General features: G+C 39.8%; 1 protein-coding gene across 3 annotated transcripts in view; it reads left to right on the top strand.

Annotated features, from left to right (window-relative positions):
* SLC9A9 (solute carrier family 9 member A9) overlaps positions 1 to 16472 on the top strand; it is a 630944-nt gene that overhangs the window by 201155 nt on the left and 413317 nt on the right. The window lies entirely within an intron of this gene.

The raw sequence follows: 16472 nt of genomic DNA, 5'->3' as shown, positions 1-16472 counted from the left end.
ACCTGAAAATTTAATAAACGTGACAATTATCAACATCATCATCTTTGTTTCCTTTCATGGCAGATTTTAAGTAAGTATTAAATAACTATTCTCTTTGGGTTTGACCTTTCTAATCAGGAACATTTTGTTGTTTTTTGGGGGGTGGTGGTTAATAGGAGCAAGAGGTTTGGGCACCAAGAAATTTCTTTTACTTTGTTTAGTTTGGAAATATACCTCAAATTTGCTTCATGTTTCATTTGCTCATTATTTTAAAATATAAGTATAAAAATCTTAAAGAAATCTGTAGCCTGAAATACAGTAACCGAATTTTTAGGAGTCTCTTTTTATGGTACAATGTGAAATGCAGATAAAGCTTGAGAGCATTATTTAAGAGTAAAAACTGGAATTTGTCTCAATGTCCAATATTAAAAGACTGTTTAATATATTATGGTAAATAAAATGAAATGTTGTATGACTATTATAAGTGTGTAAACGAGAAAGAAAATCATGTACTATTTGAAAAATAGCAATTTGCAACATTTTATAAAAGGTATGGGTCACAAATGGGTTAAAATGCATAAAAGTTAGATTGGCATAAAATGTGCTAAAGTTATATACAATTTATCATAGGACTTAAAAGTGCTGCCTCTGGATGCAGACTGAATGGACATAAACCTCAGCTCTAACACCTTCTAGTCATGTGGCCTTGAATGAGTTTGTTAGTCTCTTTTTGTTCTCCACTGTGAAATGGGAGTTGTGGTACAATGGGGAATATATATTTGGTCTTTTTCCTGGCTTCCTGGCACACAGCTCCTAAAATCTTTGGAATTTTCAGAGTGATAGGAGTGTCTTTCATTATTTGTGATAAGCTCCCTTCAACTATACCTGCATTTATGCTTATGAGGTGACTCTTGCAGGCCTCTAGATAGCTTCAGGACAGGGGTTGATTGCCAGAAAGACCAAGGCATGATCAGAAAGAAGGCTGGAACTTTCAGCCCTACCCCATGACCGCCAGGGAAGCAAGAAGAGCTAGAGATTAAGTCAGCCATCAATGGCCAATGATTTAATCAACGATGCCTATATAATAGAACCTCTATGCAAGCCCTAAATGATGGGGTTCAAAGATGTGTTCCAGGTTGGTGATCACATCAAAGGGCTGGGAGGGTGGTGTGCCTTTCCACCCCACCCCCTGCCCCTGCCGACCCACTGCCACTATACCTTGCCTTATACATCTCTTCCATTTGGCAGTTCCCAAGTTGTATCTTTTATAATAAGCTGGTAATAGTGAGTAAAAAGTTTTTACATGTTCTCTGAGCTATTCTAGCATGTTACTGAACCAAGAAGGGGCTGTGGAAACTCCCAATTTATAGCTGGTGGGTCAGAACTAAAAGTGGCTCAGGACTTGTAACTGGCATTTGAATTGAGGGCAGTCTTGTGGAACTGAGCCCTTTAACTTGTAGAATTTGATGCTAACTCCAAGTAGATAGTGTCAGAATTAAATTAAATTATTGGACATCTAGTTGGTGTCCAGATAAGTGGAGAATTGGTTATTGATGTTGTAAAATGCCCCAGGAATCATATTATTATTTAGCTATAACACTAACGGTTCAGTTGAGAAAACAGATCCACTCTAGGTATTTCAAGCAGAAACTATGTAATAATATTTGGGGGTTTACAATACTGTTGGTAGGGCTGGAGAGGGAAGTCAAGAGGGTGGCCATTAGATTTTACAGCTGTGTCCCAGAGATCCCATCCAGTGGTGAGGGACTATAGGACACCTTGCTGTTATCCCAGTTATGCCTGTGTCCTATGGCATGTGACTAGAAAGGGATTCAGAAGCCCCTGAAGACTGATTTCTCCTAAGGCCCACATATCTGCCACTGCAGGAGAAAGAAGAATGAATTCTGACTCCCTCTTGTCTCCCAGATCTAGTGCTAGAGTATTTCAGTAAACAGCAAAATATAAAGTACATGCAGAACCTAAGTGGTAATGGAGTCTAGGACATGTAGTTCTTGGTCTTCCAGCCCCTGTGATAAAGGAAAGGCAGAAAGAAGCATGGGAATATTATAAGCTAATCACTTAAAATAGTTTTAAAAATCCAGCATACTATCTCCTAGGATTTTGTGGGGATTAAGTGAGAAATTCATGTAAAGCATTAACAGAGCATGTGAACACATTTTAAGTATTGAGTTAGTGTAAACATTCTTGATGATGATGATGATAAGGTCTTAGAGGGTGAGGGAGAAGATGGATAATGTCTTGCTCTATACTTTTCCCCCACTTTCAAATTTTCTACAGTAAAAGCTTATTATATATTTAGAAGAAAACTAAATATCAACATAAATGCTAGGAAATCATATTTTCTGTAGGTGTATATAAAAATATTAGTATAGGACAGCATATTAGAAGAAATCGTATATAAGCTCATAAGCAAAATATGTTTTCTGCACAAACGAAATACATTGACCTTTATCCTGCACATGTTTGAAACTTGAGATCAAAACATGCCATCAGCACAGTCTTCACTAGCTTTGCCATTCATGGGAGTTTTAAAACTCCCTTTAGTGGGGTTCTTATTTTAGGTATTGAGTGAATTCTGAATCAAGCCTTTATTTCTGTGATTCAAACTTAATTATTCTACCTGCTGTCTTCCAAAAATAAAAGTGCATCCAATTCCTGTGAGAACATCTTGGTAAAAATTGGAAAAGGCAAATGACTAACAGGAAGAACATCAAATGTACCTGGAACATAAAGAGTAATAGGAAAATGAAAAGAGCTAATTTTTCAGTGAACCCAGGGAGACAATTCCAGTTAAAGGACTAATTAAAATACTGGGGCAGAAAATGTTGTTTTCATGATGAAATGATGTGAAGACTTAGATTAGAAAGCTTGGTACTTCCAGAGCAAATCTTAAAATGCGACATACTGCCTTGACATTTTTAATGTGGCATGAAGTCTATTGAGTTATTATTACCATAAAGCTTTAATAATATAAAATATTATAACTTGGTTTTTTAATCAAAGAATATTATTAGAATGACTCAATATCTGAGCTTTTCTCTACTTAGTGTATTAAAAATAATTCTTTCAAATGCTCCAATTATGATTGTCAGAGTAAGTAGAAATTAATTTATTTAGGAAGTAACCGCATTCTTAATGTTCCCTACCCACTGACTCAGAGCTGATTAATACTTTACAAACCAGATGTGATTAGCTGGCAGCCTGGCTTGGAAGAGTCATCTCATTACTGGCCCATTATCCTGTTAGCCCTTTGCTCAAAAACTGATTAGTGAGCCAATTAACTACCTTCTCCTTAGTGTGCAGGAGCGTAGAATTGTGGTGTGTTTGTCTTTTACAGATGTCACCTACCATAGTCATTTATTGTGAATATCCTGAGAACTAAGAGCAAATCAGACAGAGATTTCTCAGTCTTAGACCTTCTTGCTATTGGTTAAAACAAACCCCAGAAATTTAGATAAAACTTGAAAGAGGGAGTAAATAGTTACTTCCACAGAGCCCCCTATTTAGGGTGTACTCTGTGTCTCTTCAACATTTATGGAATATCCACTTCCTCTAGCACATAACTTCTAAGAGGTTAGGATTTTTACCTTGATCACCTTGGAATCCACATGCTGAGATGTAGTCGATGCTCAGTAAACATGAGTAAATGAGCAAATGAACACTTGACAGGATGCTCGTGCATAATGGCAAAGAGAACATTGTTCTTACCTTTAGGGAACTCCCAGGCTAGAGGAGAAACAGACACATAAGCAAATAGCTATACGGTAGTGGGTGATGAACTGTTATAATACAGGTGCAAGGAAGAACGTAAGTCAGGGAGAGACTAAATTTTGTGTCAAGAGCGGGGGATGGGGTAGGAGCAGAGCAAACTTTCCAAGGATGGAGATGCATAGACTTTAAAGAATCGTTAGGAACTCCACAAGCCCAATGAAAGGTTCCAGAGAAAGAACACAACATATATAAAGGTATGGATTCCTGGAAGAGCATCCTCTGTTAAAAATATCTCAAGGGAAGTTGTCTGCATAACCCACTAACTTTTGAGATTTCATGTCATGATTTTCAAAAAGAAAAATGACAAGGTATGGGAAAGAACAAATAAGTTGCCAGGAGAGTCTGAAAGAGGCACATTAAAATCATTGTTGAAGAAACTAAGGCTCAGCGAGGGCTAAGTAACTTGCTCAACGTTAGACAAGTAGCAAATGGGAGATCAGGGATTTGAATTCATCCCTCTTTACAACCCATGATCTTACACACTAACTCTTGGCAGTATCTGTGAGGCATCCACTTAGTTAATTTTTTCCTTGAATTATTATACCTGAGAAATTAGATTAGTTATTCAAAGCCCTATTTGGTGAGCATGAAGTCTTAAAGAAGGAAGCCTGTAGTTTGAATGTTTTTACAGAGTCTTACTTTCCCTTCAGCTTTTCGCAGGTTCATTGCTTCATTCATTCAGTCAGCAGTTCATAGCTCATGTATGTCAGGCACTGTGCTGAGCATTGACTCTATAACACTCCTTACCTTGGGCTTTGTGGGACAGACCATGAGAAAGTCTTAATTTCCAACTTTACTTTCTCAGGCTCACTGGAGTGTTCCTGCAAATCTAATTTTACAGATAGCATATCTTTTAAATCTAAGATTCCAAGGTTGAACAAAATATTACTTGAGTAATTCCTGGGATTCCCCAAAAGGTAGGAGTTCTTTTATTTGAGGCCTTTCGAGGTCTGTTGTCTACTTTTCTGCTTCACATTATTGATTGCAGAAGCTTTAATCATTATTAAGCTTTTCATTTTGGTAGTTGGTCCTCAAAAGCCATTCTAGGGATCGCTTTCTCTTTGAGGAATGGGGAATTTTATTTTACCAACAAGACAAGAAGTGTGGCTCTCCCATGTATTAGTGTTTATTTTGTCAGGGGTTGCATTCTGTGTTCTAGCGAACAGGCCCTTCCTTCTACATAAAGCAAGTGTGTGACTCTGAGTACACTAATTATTGTCATTTGTTAAGTGGATCTGATTGAGCTGTAGCCAGACTGACTGATGCATCTTTACTAAAGTGCATGTGACAACACAATTCACAATCTGATCATCTTTATTATGACTTAATCACAAGATACTTCACCAGGGATTTTCTTTAGCCATTTAGAGAGGGAGAGTAGAGGACAGAGCACGGCCATGTTACTCCACCTTAGTTCACCTCCCAACTCTGGCACCTCTGTGACCTTGAACACATTACTGAATCTCTCCATAATAGAGTCTGCTCATCCACAAACCTCCCCAGGTTTTTTTATGAAGGGTATTTATGAAGATAAAAGATAGTAGCTCTATGTAAAGTAACCAGAACATAATCAGTAATCAATAAGTGCTGACATTATTTTCTAGGAACCATAGATGTTTTACTCATTAGTGTAACAGCACATGTACATGGGAGCACATGAGAACATTGGAAAAGGGTTAGAGAAGAACCACAAGATTAATTTGAAGGTTGAAGAATGAGCTTTGGAATGGAAGACTATAGAGACTGAGGTTCATGATATTAGAGATGAGAAGGAGGGAGACAATTTATTAATGGTGTTGAGCAATATGGTTATTATCCCAAAGATGGCAATTGGCTGTTTGCCATTTAACTGAATACAAAGTAGGATAATTGGAGCCTACGATACCAAATGGTGAGTAGGGGACAAGTAAGTTGTTCCCATGATATTTGCACACACTAGACTCTTGATACACTAGTTGGATGAAAACATACATGAATTAATGAGCAAATGTGGAATCATTTCCTAGTATTTATGTTTCTTGAACATTGGGTTATTACTGAGAGGGGTTGAAAAACTCTTTTATCTGGTGAAATGAAAAGAATGGAGATGTAATTAAAGAGGGGCCTTCAACTGTCTTGATAACATGTTATTTCTGAGCTGGGTGGGTATGTTGTTACTATAGTTGTATGTTGATTTATTCCTTACTTTTCTGAATATGTTAAATAATAAAATTTTAAAATAACCACACCCACTAAAATAGATTCAGATGTCTCAGAGGATGAAATTCTTTGGCAATGAGGCTTAGTGATGAGAAGGAATAACAGGAGAAAAGGATACCAAAATGCTCGTTTTGACGGCACCTGTGGAATTTGCTGTACTAGCTACCCAGGATTCAGCATGCAGGGGGCTGGGCCCCAGATATACATTGTTCCACTGCCCTTGTGGTAGTTGCCCTGGAATCGAGGCTGCAGCAAAGGCAGGAGAGAAGGGTATTCTGCTGCTCATAGCTCCTGAGGTGGGCCCAGGAGAAGCTGGGCTAGTTCTGAGCATGTAACATGACAGGCCGCGACCTCAGGCTTTCCCCTTGGCGGTCGGTAGTGGTGACAGCTACCATCATGATTCTATGTGTTTTTCTATTATCTTAGCACAAATTTAAACTAGTGCTCAGAGGTAGTTAAGTGTTGAGTGAATGAAAATAGGGCATCTTTCCAAATGCTGAAAAATAAAACTGTAAAGAAATATGAACAATTAACAGTTTTGAGTATTATTGACTCAAGTAGACAGACTTTCCTCTCTCTGTTTCCACTGGGTAGTTGCTTCCACCTTTGGTTCCAATTTGGTCCTTCTCTCAGAGTACCTATTTGGAATGATCTGCCCACTGGTCAGAATGCCTGTAAATTATAGGTGGTTACTGTGGGATTCCTGGGCCCTTACAAATGGAGGACAAAGAAGAGACAAATTATCCCCCTTCATTCCTTCCTCTGAATTGTGAGCCCCTAAAGAAGGCTTCCTACAGCCTTGTGACCATTAGCTTGCACTCCCCTCCCCTCTGCCCCCGATCCCTGTCAAAATCCTCCTTGTGGCCATCCTGAGTGTAAGACCCATGAGTGGTAGGTAGTAGGGACAGTGTTCCTTCATTCTTTATTTTTTAATTGTGAAAAAAAATTTGTAACGTAAAACACCATTTTAAACATTTTTAAGTATCTAATTCAGTGGCATTAATTGAATTTCCAATGTTGTACAACCATTATCACTATTTATTTTCAAAACTTTTTCAACATACCAAATAGAAACTTTGTAACCATTAAGTAATAACTCTCCATTCTTCCCTCCTCCAAGCCCCTGGTAACCTCTAATCTACCTTCTGTCTCTAAATCTGCCTATTCTAGATATTTCGTGTAAGTGGAATCATACAATCTTTGTTCTTTGGTGTCTGGCTTATTTCACTTAGCATAAGTTTTCAGGGTTCATTCATGTTGTAGTACGTGTTAGAACTTCACTCCTTTTTATGACTTAATAATTTTTGTATAGCATAAGCTACATTTTCATAGTCCTGGGTCAGCCATACAAAGAAATAAATAATACATAATCTGTGTTCTCAAGATGATCATGATGCAGGGCAGGATGAGGGAAGGACTCATGGAAAGTGGAAAACAAACAAGTAAATCAGTCATCATTGATCGTACCATGTGCTAAGTATGTGCACCATGTAGCAGGGCTGCAAGTAAAAAAAAAAAAACAACAACAGTTCAGAATGCCTTGAACAATAAGTGGATTTACTGTCTCAAATAACCAGACATCTGGAGTTCTCACAGTTGGTTAACTGAGCAACTTAAATCCAGGCCAGTGTCCTCTCATCTTTTTGCTCTGCTATCTTCAGTCTCTCCCCACCAAGCTAACTCCCCTCCTCGCAGTAGCTGTGAGGTTGGACAATAGCTGAAACAGTTCCAGGCAGCCATTTCTCACACACAAGTGACCAGAGCTGAGAGGGGGACTCTATCCGTCTTGAGTCTCCTTTTAAGAGCTAAGGAACATTTTCCACAATACCCACCACCCCTAGCAGATTTCCCCTCGTGTTTCATTGGCTTAGATTGTCCTGCTTCATCCCCGGGCCTGGCATGCGGCCTCTCACCCAGAGTGCACCAAGGGAGGCTACCTGAACAAACTCAGGGTTCTGCTAGCAAGAAAGGTGGGAAGGAAAGGGCCTAAGGTGAGCAACCGCATCCCGTTACATCCTGGGACAGAAGTGCTCACGGGGTTTCTAAACAGCTTGCAGAGTAGGAAGGGCTTAGATAGGATCTTCTCTTATTGATGTTTCATTTCTCTGATGCTCACAAACTGGTTACTTACGTCAAATTCTTCTTTCTTTTGTAACTAATAGTTGTATTTCCAATATTGAAGTTCGCATGCCTCTTGAAACATGTTTAAAATAAAAAATATATGAAGAAGAAATAAAAATAAGACATAATTCTACTATCTTGGGGTTTATTTTGTATATTTCTTTTCTTTTTCCATAAATTATAGATATATATAATCTGTCAAAATCTCAGTTATATAAGCCATGTAACTTGATGTTTTCCATAATTCAAATCACCATTATGCCTGGGGGCAAAAACAAAATCTTGACTAGTTACATTAATCTCAAATCAATTCAAGGTTTTAATTAGTCAATCCGAGTTATCCTCAGTCAGTTCAAGATGTTCTCTTTCTCTTTTCTTGGGGATTCTCTAAATTCCAGGAGTCACAGTGTTGGACTCCTGGAATTTAGGAGAAAAATGGAAAGTCAGGACATTTGTCATTTCATTGTCCTCTGTCCACAGTCCATGGCTAGATCTGAATCCTGGGTAGTTTCTCATCTTTGGTTCAAATAGTTGATGACCATGTCCTCATTGTTTGTATAGCAAGACCTCTTGGCTCTGCTGGCTATCTGCCTATTTGCCAAGAATCACACCACGGTATCTAGGAAAAGTTGCCTTAGGCCTGTGTGTGTGGATACCTCACACCTCTGTTTCTACCTGACATCTCTCAAGGCATGCTCCACCAGTGACCAAGGTGAGGTAGGTGCCCTTACTGGCACCTACCTAGAAAACAATCCATACAGACTATGCTCTCAAATACCCCAAGTCTACCCGAGGAGTGGCATCTATCCTCCCATCCCCACTCCCAACATGCAGCCAGGGACGAACCAATGTGTAAAGTCTTTTCTTTCCCCTCCTCCCATCCCCATCTCTTCTCTCCGTTTAGCCTGGAAAACTGTCCCTCATCTGGATTTGGTGCTGAGGGTAGAGGGATTGGAAAACCTGGCATATGATTGAAATCATATCCTTCCATATCTGTTCATTATGACTGAATCCTTCAAGGCCTTTGCTTTTGACATTCCAAACCTAAGCTTTTGAGAAAAACTCAAAAGACATTTTCTCTCCAATGTTTGTCGATTTTAAAGTTCAAAATCTGAGAATTATAAAGCCAAGAGCTGAGCCAAAGTGAAACCTGAAAGAAGTAATAATAGTTCATGGAACAGACAATTAGGGAAAAAATAAAATATCCAGTTGATGTAGAGAGTATGTCAAAGTATTGTCTTTACTAACTGATAGGTCAGTTGAGGGTTTTGATAACTTTTTAGCTCCGTTTCACCATTCCAAGTGCTAGTTACCGCTCAGCATATTCAGTCGAAGACAGCCATGTGGTCCAACTGAACTGGTTCTAGTGATTATCATGTCATATTCTACCATTTTTCTTATCTCTGATCCAAATTTCCTTTCTCTGGAGTTCACAAACTGGTCATTGTTATTTTCTGTGAGTAACAAAATTCCTTTAGAGGAGATAACTCAGCGGTGCCTTGAATTCCCAGGAGGTGTGGCAAGGGAGGAGGTTCATGAAGTATTTAGATGGACTCTAGTGAAGCATGGATTTGTCTATTGTAAAATTGGACATTAAACATTTAAGCAAAGGCTTTGTTAATGAGAAGTTAAAGGGGTCAGAGGCTGTCCTTAAATCCCCATTCACAATTCCCATGTGTCTCTCTGAGACATTCACACATGCAGCTGAAGGCAGTGTTGCCGAAAGCTCTTTCTTTGAGGTAAACACCATAAACACACACTTTCATTTATGAGAAAAGGGTCATTAATGGTACCTGAGGGATCTCTGTCACATAAGGAGAGAATGATGAAGAGCTGCCCCACTTTGTAAACTCTCTACATTGTCCATGATTAGGTCACAGATTACATGTAAATTAAGATATTTACAGATAATATGCGAAATAGAACTTAGGAGGCCAGATTAAGGGACTTGTGGATTTTTGACAGAGAGGCATAAACCGCCACCAAGTTTCAGACAAAGTGAAATATTTTAAATTCATGGCACCGTGTGCTTATCTTTTGAAGTGTGAGATCTGGGCCTTCTGTTGTCGTCAAGTTCATCCTCTGAATCAGTGGCACATGCTCCAGTAAACATCAAGTTACAGCTCCCAGTCACTAACCAACACAGGGTTCCTGGAGCAGATCCAATCCTCAAGAACAGAAGCCATGTAAATAAACTCTGTTCAGCAGGTCATGCACTGAGAGGGAACCAGACTAAGACATCAAGGCAATTCCTGGGCATATTGCTATAGCTGAACAGATGGCGGGCAAGAGAAGTGCTTAAAGGAGCCACTGGAGCACACTTTCAAGTGATGTCTCACATCCTTTGACAGTTGGAGAGTGATAGAAGCAAACAGATCATGGGGATGTGTTACCACTTGGAAAGGAATGATTTCATTCAAAGATGACTAGAGCAAAATACACAGTAGGATCTCCTCAGAAAAGGGCAAGGTGATATGGAAAGGTGACTGCAACTTGGGCACCAAGGACCTATCCTGGGTCAGGAGTGTAGCAAAGGGGACTTTTTCGCATCTTAAGGGTATTATATTCATTGTGGGGCTCTGCATCACAAGTCATCTTAACAGTAAGAATGCTTGCTATTACAGGAGGACAGGTATATTCAAGCACTTCCTAGCTCAGAAGTGTGTCTGAGGACACATTATGTGGTTGAGCCTACAGGTGGGAAGATGAGTGAGAACAAAGTGTGGAGTACGAGAATCAAGACACTGAGGGAATGAAGAGAGGGCTGACAACAAGCAGGAACACTGTCCTCATCCCTTTCTAGACCTTGCACAGGCCAGGAAGGAGCAGTAGAATTCAAACTCAAGCTTGTTTGGGTATGCATATTGAATAAGGGAATCAATTGGGAACTTTGGCTTGAGGAACAGATATCTACCCAGCATCCTCTCTTCCTACCCTTGCTACCAGAACTCCTATTTTGTTTAGGCATCTGCCCATTATCCACATGGCTCTGAGGATGGTGATCTCTTCCCTAGTTCAAGAGTAAATCTCTGTAGGCATGACTAGGGCCCTTGCCAGAGATTGGTGGGCATGTGAACTAGTTCTGGCCCATGAGGCTTGTGGGGAAAGCCTCTGAGGGGTTTCCGGGAAAGGTTTCCTCTCTCCTAAGGGGAGATAGCCCTTTCATCTCTGAAAGTAATTGTGTCTATATATAAGGGTTGGAACAAGATATTGCAGCCATGCTGTGACCACAAGGAAACGGTCTATGTTGATCAGGTGAAAGTGGCTGAGCTGGAAAATTGCCAATATGAATCAAGGTTTGTGGGGTTTTTTTGTCACTTGCAACCTATATCATCTTAAGTGACAGATTTTTTTTTAAGTCATGCTAACTTTTCTGAAAGTTTAGTAGAGGTCTGGGGGAGGGGAGGTGGCTTAGTCTGCAAGGCTCTATCTTCTGCTCTGTCCATCCACCCATCTATCCATGCATCCATCCATCCATCATTTATTATGTGCTTACAGTATACCAGGCATTTAGATGAGCATTGAAGGTATGAAGATGAATTGGAAATAGCCCCTTCCCTGGCAGTGCTCATAACCCTATTAACAGATGGTATGATATGTCTTGTAAGATAGGAATGTACAAAATGTCTTGGTAGTCCAGAGTGGGTAGTGATGAGCTCTAATCTCCAGGTCGGACGTAGAGTAGGACATACAGAGACTGATTAGAACTTGCCCAGCAGAAAGTATGTTTCAGGGAGTAGGAACTGAAAAGGCGAAGAGAGGTAGTAAGGAAAGCCCAACTGCTTCACCCCTAGATGTAAATCCATTCAGAAAGGCAGGCTACGTAGAAATGGACTGTCTGCATCATAAAAGAATATCAGAGAATGGTGAACAAAAAAGGAAGACAGTTTACTTATTTAGATGCTGCAAGGGAAAGAAGGTAGGTTTGAGGAATGATGGAAGATGGGTTATAAGACTAATCCTTGCTCTTGAGTTACACAGTCATGCCAAAGTCTCCAAAATACCTCCCTTTCAAAGGTGGTCCAGCAGTGAGTATGCTCCCTGAAGTTTTTGTGATCCTCTTTCTGGTTGTGATTGTCGGAATTATATAAGGCCACCACACTTGGCCTTAACATGTGCACTTCGATTCTGAAAACATTTATGTAATCAACCACTTACTATATGTGATACAGTTTGAAGAAAAAGATATGGAGATAAATACCAGGATTCGTACCTAAGGAACCCACAGGATAGAAGAGAAAACACACACATAACACATACCTATTATACAATAGAAAACATTACCATAAAAGTATGTACACAGGTGAAATCCTTGAGGGATACAATGGGGGGAGCTTGGCCACGTATAGAGAGTAGATAGTATTTCTGTTGATTCTGAATGGTAAGTAATAGTAGGAGTTTCCAAGTTGGGAAGGTACTTCCAGATAGAAGGACCAACAAAAAGAGGGAACCCCAGAAGAAGAGGGCATCTAAGGTGAGAATCTTCTAGGGTGCAAGAAGGTACAATGAGGTGAATTGCGGGGGTGGCACAGAGAAGTGGATGAGAGAGCGGTGTGAGGTGACAAGATGGAGAAGGCTTATGGACCAATAAAGGTATTGTATGCAGTCTTGAGGAGTTTGAATTTCATTGATTATATGTATGTTGAGTGTCTCCCATGTGCCCAGGAGTTTTAGGATCCACAGATACAATTTCAAGTTTTAATCCCTACTCTCCAGTAGGCCTGGACCAGTGGAAGAGATAGATGCATGGACAGGAGTGAGGAGAGTTAATGTTTGAAGAGCCTTGACCTTGTGCTAGCACTCTACCTCAATTATATGATGTATGCCTCACAGCATACCAATAATAGAATATTATTATTCTGATTTTACAGAAGAGGAACTGAGGCACAGAGAGGTCAAGTAACTTTTCCAAGACCTCACAGCTAAAATAACAAGTAGTGTGGATTCAGACTCAGGTCTGTTGTATTCCAGAGCCAACAGAATAATGTATAAATTTGGAAGCTCAATAGAGTGGCACTTAGACTGAGGATCAAGGAAGTCTTCCTTAGGGAGATGATGTATAAGCTAAATTTTAAAAAGTAGAAGGAGTTGTCTAGGTGATGAAGGAAGGACATTCCAGGCAGAGGGAAGAGCATGAACAAGGGTGTGGAGGTAAGGAACTGCCTGGTGGTAGAGGGAATTAGGTGTTGGTGTCACATACGTTATGAGGCAAGAGGGGAAGGAGATGAGTCTAAATATGTAAGCAGTGACCAGATTATGGATGCCTTTATATTATAAGGATAGGACATTGACCAAAAAACATTTTCAACCATGTCACGATCATCAGCTTCCTGCAAAATATCTTCACCACGTCAGTTATTGGAACCATAATCTACTCGATTAAGACTAGACCTTGATAGTCATCCTTGATTTTTCCATACCTCTACCCACTTATCCAATGAATCAAGAGTTAACTGAGGCCATTTCTTCCTTCTAAATATATCTCTAATATTCTCCCCACTCCATCCTCACTGCCACTTCCCAACTCTGAGCAAATCATTCTTCACCTGGATATGGTGAGGGCGTCCTTCATGACCTTGCACTTCTGCTTAGCAGCCACAGCAACGTTCTAAAAGTGTAACTCAGACCACCTACCTCCTCATCCCTGCTTGAAATCCTCCTGTGGATTCTCCTGTATTTCAGATGAAATCCAAATACCTTACCATGGCTGTCAAGGCTCTGCTTTCCTCTCCAAGCTTACTGCACCCCTCTGTCCCCTTCATCCATTTTGCTCCACTTCCTTCAAGGTCCTAGAATACGCTATATCCCTTGCCTCAAGGTCTTTGTCCGTGCTGGTCCTCCTGTCTGCAATGATCACCTTCCAGATCTTTACATGACTTCCTCCTTTCCATCCTTCAGATTTCAGCTTAAACAGTGCTTTATTTGATTCCTCTATCTATTCTCCTCCATCCTACTTTGATTTGTTCTCCATCACTGATATTGTGGTTTTCGTAGCATCCTCACCACAAGAAGTCACCATGCTATTTGCTCATTAAATATCTGTCTCTTCTTTTGTTCTGTAAACTTGCAAGAGGACAGCACCATGTTGGTTTGCTCACACCTTACCCTGAATGCCTGGCCCAGAATAGCCACAATCCTTAGAAATGTGGCTGTCTCCCGTTAATTGTTTAATAACAGCTCCATCAACTAATAACTGAAGACTTAAAAACAACTTTAAGGGACAGTATGAGATATAGAGGAATATGGAGAAGAAATAAAAATTTGTGCAGGAAATATAGGAAAGCATGAGGATAAATTCAATTTAGGAGGCATGGGGACATGGTAACTCCTCTGGACAGCGCCTGGCACAAAATAGTCATCAATAAATATTTGTTAAATAAATTAATATTAGCTAAATAATTGAATCTATTGACATAGATGAATAATCCAATACTAACAGACCTCATAGAGGCAAGTAGAAGTAATAGCCCAAGGTGGGTCACTGTCTAAAGCATTTTCTTCATCTGTGAAGGGAAAGCACTCAGTGAATTAATCTGTTTTATTTTCTCAGCTGTCTTTTTTTCTTTACTATACAAATTTGAAGCCAAGATATAATTTGTTACGGAAGATGAGCCTGCTAGCCATAAAATTTTGGCAGGAGAGAAGCAGAAGCCTTTTCCCATGGTAGTAAATAAAATATGATTCACTAAGAGTAATCTAATAATAGTGAGAGAAACAAGTGTCAAGGCTAAAGAGTGGCCAGAGAATCTTCGGTCCGCATAGGCTAGTGCATGGATAGGGATATATTTTAACTCTAAATTTTATAATTCAAACAGCACAACAGGGCTTCCCTGGTGGCACAGTGGTTGAGAGTCCGCCTGCCGATGCAGGGGACATGGGTTTGTGCCCCGGTTCGGGAAGATCCCGCATGCCGCGGAGCGGCTGGGCCCGTGAGCCATGGCCGCTGAACCTGCGTGTCCGGAGCCTGTGCTCCGCAACGGGAGAAGCCACAACAGTGAGAGGCTCGCGTACCGCAAACAAACAAACAAACAGCACAACATACCAATCCAATCACTGAAGTTGGATTTTAAAACGTAACAATGGTTCCATTGATGCCCCAAGTAGCACTTATAGAGAAAGCGTTTAATAACGCAGATTTTCTTTACTGTTCACCTTTTATATTTGGATAATACACAGTCTAAGTTTGAGCTACCTTGGTTAGAAATAAAGATAAGATTTTAGACAGTTGTATCCTCTTCTCAAAGTACTCAGAAATTGTTTTTTTTTATTCCTGCTTATCAGACAACAAATATTTATTGAATATCTGCTATTTCCCTGACAGTGTTAATTAAAGTTTGTTGCTCCTTTGTCATGTTAAAACTCTAGGCCTTTTTTTGTTGTTTGCACTATAATTAGGGAGGCAGCTTCTATTTTTTTTTTCTTTGAATTTATTTTTTTATACAGCAGGTTCTTATTAGTTATCCATTTTATACATATTAGTGTATACATGTCAATCCCAATCTCCCAGTTCATCCCACCACAACCACCACCACCCCCCTGCCACTTTCCCGCCTTGGTGTCCATGTTTGTTCTCTACAACTGTGTCTCTATTTCTGCCCTGCAAACTGGTTCATCTGTACCATTTTTCTAGGTTCCACATATATGTGTTAATATATGATACTTGTTTTTCTCTTTCTGACTTACTTCACTCTGTATGACAGTCTCTAGATCCATCCACGTCTCTACAAATGACCCAATTTCATTCTTTTAATGGCTGAGTAATATTCCATTGTATATATGTACCATATCTTCTTTATCCATTCATCTGTCGATGGGCATTTTAGGTTGCTTCCATGACCTGGCTATTGTAAGTAGTGCTGCAGTGAACATTGGGGTGTATGTGTCTTTTTGAATTATGGTTTTCTCTGGGTATATGCCCAGTAGTGGGATTGCTGGGTCATATGGTAATTCTATTCTTAGTTTTTTAAGGAACCTCCATATTGTTCTCCATAGTGGCTGTATCAATTTACATTCCCACCAACAGTGCAAGAGGGTTCCCTTTTCTTGGCACCCTCTCCAGCATTTGTTGTTTGTAGATTTTCTGATGATGCCCATTCTAACTGGTGTGAGGTGACACCTCATTGAGTTTTGATTTGCATTTCTCTAATAATTAGTGATGTTGAACAGCTTTTCATGTGCTTCTTGGCCATCTGTATGTCTTCTTTGGAGAAATGTCTATTTAGGTCTTCTGCCTATTTTTGGATTGGGTTGTTTGTTTCTTTAATATTGAGCTGCATGAGCTGTTTATATATTTTGGAGATTAATCCTTTGTCCGTTGATTCGTTTGCAAATATTTTCTCCCATTCTGAGGGTTGTCTTTTCGTCTTGTTTGTAGTTTCCTT

Source organism: Delphinus delphis, chromosome 4 (genome assembly GCF_949987515.2).
Source record: "Delphinus delphis chromosome 4, mDelDel1.2, whole genome shotgun sequence".
NCBI lineage: Eukaryota > Metazoa > Chordata > Mammalia > Artiodactyla > Delphinidae > Delphinus > Delphinus delphis.
This window is presented reverse-complemented; position numbering and strand designations above follow the sequence as displayed.